Source organism: Octodon degus, unplaced genomic scaffold (genome assembly GCF_000260255.1).
Source record: "Octodon degus isolate 3935 unplaced genomic scaffold, OctDeg1.0 scaffold00177, whole genome shotgun sequence".
NCBI classification, from domain to species: Eukaryota; Metazoa; Chordata; class Mammalia; order Rodentia; family Octodontidae; genus Octodon; species Octodon degus.
The window spans coordinates 1,281,729-1,290,190 of record NW_004524753.1 but is presented as its reverse complement, the minus strand read 5'-3'; the positions used below and the strand labels follow the sequence as shown (position 1 = coordinate 1,290,190).

General features: G+C 42.4%; 1 protein-coding gene across 1 annotated transcript in view; it reads right to left on the bottom strand.

The window, feature by feature from the left end:
• The window catches only part of Arhgef28 (Rho guanine nucleotide exchange factor 28), a 345,634-nt gene that overhangs the window by 217,836 nt on the left and 119,336 nt on the right, over positions 1 to 8,462 (bottom strand). The window lies entirely within an intron of this gene.

Sequence of the window (8,462 nt, the reverse complement as noted above, 5' to 3'; positions counted from 1 at the left end):
TTGATAAACAGCAATGAGACAGTTTCAAATCAAATCGGAAGTACAGTTTCAACAAATAACACACTGCATATATTCTTCTTAGTGGTTAATTGCTGAAATTTTTTTTTTTTTTTTTTTTTTTTTAATTTTGTGGTACCAGGGATTGAACTCAGGACCTTGTACTTGCCAGGCAAGCACTTACTCCACTGAGCTATCACCCTAGCCCTTTCTTTTCTTTTCTTTTTTTCTGCGGAACCAGGGATTGAACTCAGGCCCTTGCACTTGCTAGACAAGCGCTTATTCTACTGAGCTATCTCCCTAGCCCCTTATTTTTTATACTGTACCTAAAATTCCATTATTAGTACAAAGGTTCATGGTAATCATTCTCAGCCTTGTCCGAATCTTTGACTGGACCACTAAATAATCACCAACTTTGTCAAATCAGTACAGACACTTGCCTCCACACCTCCTGTGCCAGTCACATTTGCTATTTACCTTGTCAGAGGATTTCCAAGCCCTCTTTACCACCCAGCCTGGCTGTACACTTTCTTTTAAAAGCTTTGGTTGGCACATATCCCTAAAAAGTGCCTTGGTCTCAAAGAGAGGGTTGGCCAACCGGGCACTCTGAGGGCAAGAACCAAAGGAAGTGGAGCAGCAGTGGTCCCAAGCATGCAGCCTGCAGAGGCTCTGTGTGGCGCTGGGGCAGGCCGGCTGGGTGGGGTGGGGTGAGTCAGCAGAGCTACGCCCTGGGAGCAGCAGTCACAGCCCAGCCCGCTGGGTCACCTCAGTGGCTTTGCAGGATTGTGGATTCTCAGACTGGGAGCCCTGAGTGGGGCCTCCGGGAACAGAGCACATTCCACCCAGCCTGCGGGAGCAGCAACAAAGTGGAATCCAGGGGTGGAAAGGGTCACCCACTTTGGAGGACCTCCAGCGCTCGCCCAGTGCAGAGAGGCACCTGGGCTTCTGGGGTGCTCACCCAACAAAAACAAACCTGCTCTCTGAGAGTTCTTCACCCCAGAGAGGAGGGGAAAGTGAGCAGAAAGAAGTCACATGGTCCCCTGCTGGGGGTGGGGTGGCGGTGGGAGGGCACTTGGATCCCTGTCGGCCTGACAATCCCTACAGCAGCGCAAGGTACCACAGTGTGAGCCATGAGTGGATGCCGAGTTACATGGTCAGAAGCAAAACTAAGATGGGTCCACGGCTCCTCCTCCTCCTGGCAGCCGTATAGGCATTTCGCCTAAAATATTTTAAGTAAAAAAGCTATATAGCTTTCGTAGCTGTTTGCAATCAAATAAACGCATGCACAGGTGTGCACAAACACACACACAGAGAGACCACACACACACACACACACACACACGTGCTCGAAATTATGAACCTGTATAAATACAAATGATAATATTCTGCCAAAAAAATCACTGGTCTGTAATTTTGTACCATTTCCTCTCTGAATATGGGCCTACACACACACACACACACACACACACACGCACACGCACGCGCGCGCGCACACACACGCATAATCAGTGGAAAGTAACATGCCAAGAAAAGAAAAGGGGCTGGGGAGATAGCTCAGTTGAATAAGTGCTTGCCTGGCAAGCGCAAGGGCCTGAGTTTAATCCCCAGTTCCCAAAAAAAAAAAAAAAAAAAAAAAAAAGACAAGACAAGACTAAAACAATAACAAATATCTGACATGACTGAAAGAGGAAACTTGGATGAAATTCCATTTCCTAAAAAAGGAAGAACAACTTGTTTTGTGTTCCTGGTTGCTAAAGGGACTGCTAATTATTAGAACAGTATCTGAACTGAGCTGCTTGTGGGTTTTTTTCCTTAATAGAAGACAGATTATATAAATAGATGAAAGATTTTATAGATCATGAAGACAGCTAATCTGCCTCTAGTCCAAGCAGTGGTCATATCGCTATTTTATTTGGTTGGGTGGGGCTGGGGAGATGGCTCAATGGAATAAGCGCTTCCCTGGTAAGTGCAAGGACCTGAGTTCAATCCCCGGTTCCGCAAAAAAAAAAACCAAACTATTTGGTTGGGTGAACGAGAACTGCCACTTAGCAAAGAGCTTAATCTCAATTTTTCCTCATGTTTTACCCCCCCCCACTTGTCCCATCCTGCAATTCGCAATGGTGCCCTCTCCAGAGCCACTCCTGTTTTGTGTTGGCAAAGATAAACAACCTTCAAGTCAGCAGTGAGAGGAATCCATTATAGAGAGAAGCTTGGAAGTCCTAGCCCCAAGTATTACATTCAGCAAGAAAAAAAGAGTCCCTGAGTTAGCATCACAGTGACATCAGGAGACACAAAGACATTGTGGAAGGGGAAGAAGGCAGAGAAAACAACAGAGGGAGAAAAGGAGAGCAAAGGTGGTGGATAGATAGAAGAGGAAGACAAAGAAGATGTGAAGATAAAAAAATAAGAATTGCAGGGGGCCACAGAGATAGCTCAGCAGTCTAAGCACCTGCCTAGGCAAGAGCAGGGACCTGGGTTCGATCCCCGGTACCAGATGCTGTGCCAACTCGGCCTCGGGCATGCTGAGCTGGCCACAGAGACTGGATGGGGTGTTGCACACCTGTAACACCAGCACTGGGGAAGCTGAGAACAGGAGGATCACTAGGAGTCCAAGCTGCGTAGTGAGATCCTGTACCAAATACATTAAAAAAAAAAAGAATTCTGAATTGAGAAAAGGAATATGAGGCTCAGGAGACACTCAAACTGCTAGAATCCACCAAGCAGTGATGACAGAATAAATAAGAAGCCACATGGGTGACACCTTCAGCCAAGACTGGAGTGTTTCTAACCACAGGGGTCACTTCTGCTGCTATTTCTTCTAAATCGCCACTTGTTTCATATACTGTAAAAATCAAGTCCCGTGTACAGAATCACATTGTACCTCTTTCATCTCCCCATCTGGATCCTATTGCATTCTTTGATTTGGGCAATCAAAAGCTATCATCTTGCCTAAGTAAATATGTTGGCATCGATATCAGACTTGCTGAGTCTCTGCTGAAGTAATAGTGATACGTTATCACATGTCTATGAACTTTATCTCCAGTACAAAACTCTCAGCTATTTCACCAAAAACTTCCAGAAACAAAAGAGAAGTTACGCTAGGCAAAGGAGTCTATAAATTGAATGTATATGATCAAAACTCAAACTGAGTATCTTCAAAAGGAATTCAGTAAGTTTATTCTAAAGTGCCTTTGAAAAAGTAAATACAAAGGAATAGAAACAAAACATGTAAGAAAGAATAACTATTTCAGCTGTGAGGAGAGGGGTGAGCACTTGTCCTGCGACACAGCAAGTAGAATAAAAAGCAGGGTAACATAAATAGTGCAGCAAGGGACCAGGTGGATCCTAAAAGATGAGGTCTAAAGACACAGGCACGCGTGGATCATAAAGGCGGTGTTTCATGGCACTGGGTAAAGAAGGCCAACTCAGTAGTTTAGGGACAACAGCTGTATATGAAGGGCAGAAACGTGACACCTACCTGATTATGAAATACTCAACATTTAATACAAAAATCCACACCAGGTGTGGTGGCACAGACCTGTAATCCCAGCACTTGAGGCTGAGGCAGGAGGATTTCTGTGAGTTTGGGGCCAGCCTGAACTACATTTTGAGTCCAGACTAGCCTAAACTACATAGCAAGACCTTGTTTCAAAAAGAACAAATGCACACACACACACACACACACACACACACACTCATAAGACAGCATATGTTTTAAAGTGTTTTTGTTACTGAACAAAACGATAGCAATGAAAAGTATCTGAATTTCATATACCTTGATGTCACCAGAAGTATTAGCTTTTTCAAGTCTCCCTCTTGCCTGACAGGTTTTGTCCACACACACACAAGTAGTCATTGTGTAACTGCACGCTGGAATAAATACATATAATCTTGTACTTTCCTTTCTTCTAGCAAAAATAGTATTCATCTTGTGCTGACCTTTAACACAATATATTTCAACAAGTGTTGGATGTTCTGGAATTCCGTGATTAAGCATCCGTCCATTGTACACTAAATGCTTCTCGTTAGTTATAAACAGTACTATAATAAATAATTTTATGTATATTCTTATGCTATTCTCTTAGAATAAAATTCCAGAAATTAGTCAAGAATGTGATAAAATTGCCATAAGCTGCCAAACTGCTTTCCAAATCTGTGTCAACTTTTATTTTTTTTCTTTTATTTTATTTTTTGCGGAACCGGGGATTGAACTCAGATCCTTGAGATTGCCAGTCAAGCGCTTATTCTACTGAGCCATTTCCCCGGCCCTGTGTCAACTTTTATTACTGTACTATTATAGATACTGGGCTGGTGAGATGGCTCAGTGGTCTAAAGCACCTACTTGGAACAAGCTTAGCAAAGCACAGGGACCACGGTTCAATCCCCCAGCACCACATGCCAGCCAGCCCCGCCCCCTGGTGGGCTGAGCTGGCCACACACACACACACACACACACACACACATAAATAAATAAATAAAATTTTAAAAAACAAACAAATATCTGTCTATTGTTAGATACTATCAAGCATATCCATTTGGTTAGGAAATTTTGTTCTATTTTTCATAAAATAAAAAGTGTTCACTTCATCCCAATCTTGTCACAAGTATCTTTTATGATAGTCCCTATGTTAGATAAACCATTCCTTGCTGATTTAATTCACGTTGTTTTAGTTGCCACCGAGATGTTGTGTGCTTTTAGAAAGGCCTATTATCAAACAGTGTGCATAGGGTCGGCGGCCAAGCCAAGTCTCTCTTTTTAAATTTATTTATTACTTTATTTATTTATTTATTTATTTATTTATTTATTTTCAGAGTGAGAAGATATGAACTCTTCTTACTTTATTTATTTATTTGGTACAGGGTCTCGCTATACAGCTCAGACTTAGAGCAATCCTCCTGTCTCAGCCTCCCCAGTGTTGAGATTACGGGTGTGCATCACTATGCCCAGTTTTGGTGGCTGGCTTGGTGCGTGGGGCAGAGTGGGCACAGCATGCAGTATCAGGGATTGAACCCATGTCCTTGCGCTTGCCTAAGCAGGCACTTAGTCCACTGAGCTATCTTGTCAGCCCCCAAGTTTCAATTTAAAGAAGTCTAACCTTCCCACCTCTTTCTTGCTTCTGAATGTGCCTAGAAGGGTTGCCCACGGTAGGTCACTCTTCACTTTCCCAAGCAAACTACTGCTGCTGGTATACATGTCAAAGCCATTTCCTTTTCCCTCTGAATAATTTTTACCTATTCACCTCCAAATAGAAAACACTCATCTATACTCATACCTATTTCATGTTACTCTGAAAGCCAAAGTATGTGGAAAATGATAAAAAGAGCAGAGCAGAAAAATGAACTCTATTTTGACTAAATGTACTTCACTATAAACACACAACCGAGGGCCAGCCAGATAGCTCAGCAGTCTAACGCGGTTGCTTAGGCAAGTTTATACAAGCATGCAGGATCCTGGTTTGATCTTGGGCACCATATGCCATGCCAGCCTCAACCCCAGGGTGGGCTGAGCCAACCACGAAAAAAAAAAAAAACAAAAAAACAAGTAAACTGATCCCATAATGCATCCACCTAGAAAAACTGTCATAGTAAAACTCATCAATCATTCTCAGCAACTCAGCCTTCTTCGGAAATGCTGGGATATATGGATTTATTTTTAAAGCATTCAAAAGTATTGCAGAGTGTTTCTGCTGCCTTAAGTTCTATTATCCAACACTCTCTAACCCTTGTTCATACAGCATCTAAAGTAGAAGTGGACCCCGCCACTAAGATGCATATTCTTTTTTTTTTTTTTTTTTTTTTTTTTTGTACCAGGGATTGAACTCAGGACCTTGCATTTGCCAGGCAGGCGCTTATGCTGCTGAGCTATCTCCCTAGCCCTAAGATGCATATTCTAAGGCTTTTTGCATTAATCTATGTCTCTATTGCCCTGAATCACAGGGTGGATGCATTAATCTAAACACCAGGGATTCATGCATGGATTTCCTCTCTCCCTTCATCCCTTCTCTCTCTCCCCTACTATACGTAATGCCGCTGCATACGGTTACTTGGTTAATAGGTATACTTGGTTAATAATATTATCTGCTAGATAATCTTAACTATTCCATTTTGAAAACATCGGGTATCAGTGTATAATAAGCAAATAGGGTGATGTCAAAGTAGACAATGAGAACAAAGGACACATCTTTTTTTTTTTTTTAATTTTATTTATTTATTAATATGTGTGTGTGTGTGTGGCCAGCTCAGCCCACCAGGGGGCAGGGCTGGCTGGCATGTGGTGCTGGGGGATTGAACCGTGGTCCCTGTGCTTTGCTAAGCTTGTTCTAAGTAGGTGCTTTAGACCACTGAGCCATCTCACCAGCCCCAGGACACATCTTTTGAGAGTGTGTTTTCTTAATCTGAGACAATGGAGAAAATCTGCACACGGACTTCAGGTAGTCTGAGTTGAGGCCCGTTTTCTGAGGCAAGGCCATCACCACAGTCTCAAAAGCGTCCAAAGATTCAGCAAAAGACCCACACTCCAGCTTTTACGGAAACAGCCAAAGCTGCAATTTAACAAAGGTTTGTAATGATAGTGATCATGTTTTCATGAGATAGGACTCATTCTCTGAAGTATTCAGGTGTGACATCAGCCTCTTATGGAACGACTTTGAGTCACTATGTTAAACATAATAATAGAAGTATGATAATATGTATCATAAAAACCACCATTTTAATAGACATATAGTGGTCTAAGTAAACTACCAAATTTGATTCTTTTCTTTTAATATTTGGGAATTTGTCTTTTTTTTTGGCGGAACCGGGGATTGAACTCAGGCCTTTGCGCTTGCCAGAGAAGCGCTTATTCCACTGAGCCGTCTCCTCGCCCCCCCCCTTTTTTTTTCCGACAAGGTCTCACTATGCAGTTCAGGCTGGACTTGAACTCACTTTGTAGCCCAGGCTGCTATTAAACTCCCAACAATCCTCCTGCCTCAGCCTCCTGGGTGCCGGGATTACAATAATGTGCCATCACGCTCAGTAGTAGAACTTCTTTGTAATAAAAAATAATTACTTTGTTCAGAGCCTTCTCTACCAAGCACAGTCCTTGAAAAGCTGGAGAGAGGGAAAAAAAGAAAAGAAAAGCTGGAAAGAGTACATTATTATTATCGTGTTTTTAGAAGAAACCAAATACAAGGGACAGCAACTAGCTAGTACTAGGACTAACTCCAGAGTCAGAGGGACACATTGCCCAACTGGATTTCTTCCCTAGCCTCCAAGTCAGCTTCCCCTGGTCAGAAACTCTCAATCTCGCCATCCACAGGTATTGTCAAAGAAACTGCTATAGGCACAAAATATTTTATCACAAAGTAATCTACTGGGCTGGGGAGATAGCTCAGTAGGATAAGCGCTTGCCTGGCAAGTGCAAGGGCTTGAGTTCAATCCCTGATTCCACAAAAAAAAAAAAAAAAAATCAAAGTAATCTACTTAACTGAAGTGTTACTCTAAAAGAAAGTACAGAGATGTAAAAACTTATTTCTTCTGTTGTAACAAAAAATGGTCTTCCAGCTAGTAGCCTTCAGTTTGTTAGTTGCCCAGGTAACAGTTCCTGTTCCAGATCCAGTCGCTCCGGTCTCTTGTAACAGCTGGTCACTGGGATGCATAGCTGTTCACTTCGATGTACGCTGCATAAATCAGCTCCCAACTGGCAAGCCGTTCTACCTCTCTACTTCCTGCTTGTTTATCCCATATAAGCCCTAGACTCCCAGATCAAAACCCAGTATTCTGGGAATGATCCCAATCAGAGCCCATAAATCTGCCTCCATATCTTGGGTGTCATTTCAGCGTGTCTTCTTGTCATTGCAATATATGTGTACACATGTATATAGACACAGATACATTCCCTGCCATGTAAATAGAATCTCCTCCACGTCCAGGACCGCACAGATTCTAAAGTGTTTCCTTGTACATTTTCTCATCTTATTCCCGCACTAATATCAGGGAGGTACGATTAGGATTCCCATTTCCAAAGGAGAAGAACATTGACGATGTCAGGCCTAATGAATGAAAAAGCCAGAAAGCCAACGTAGCCCTTCCTGTGCCAGGTCACTGCGCAAAGAATGGCTCACCTACCCTTTTCCATTTACCTCAGCATTCATTTTATACACTCAACACAGAAGTTCTCATCCTGAAATTTCATCTGACATGTAGAGGGGTGCAGCAATGTTCCTTAAGCTCTCTGAGGGCATCTATAACAGTTAAAGGCATTTGTTTGGGGAGAGTTAAGTCTCTTACTGAGAAATTCTTTAACAGGCACACAAGGAGTGTATGATCCAAAGAAAAAAGAAATTTAAGAACCACTCAATTGAAGTGTGTTTAGAAGCATCTCTCTTTGGTTTAGTGTAAAATATCAAGATTATACAAATGTATCATCCAATAAAATGGATGTGAATACAAACTAATTAAACCCCGGGAGGAAATATCAGAGTTAC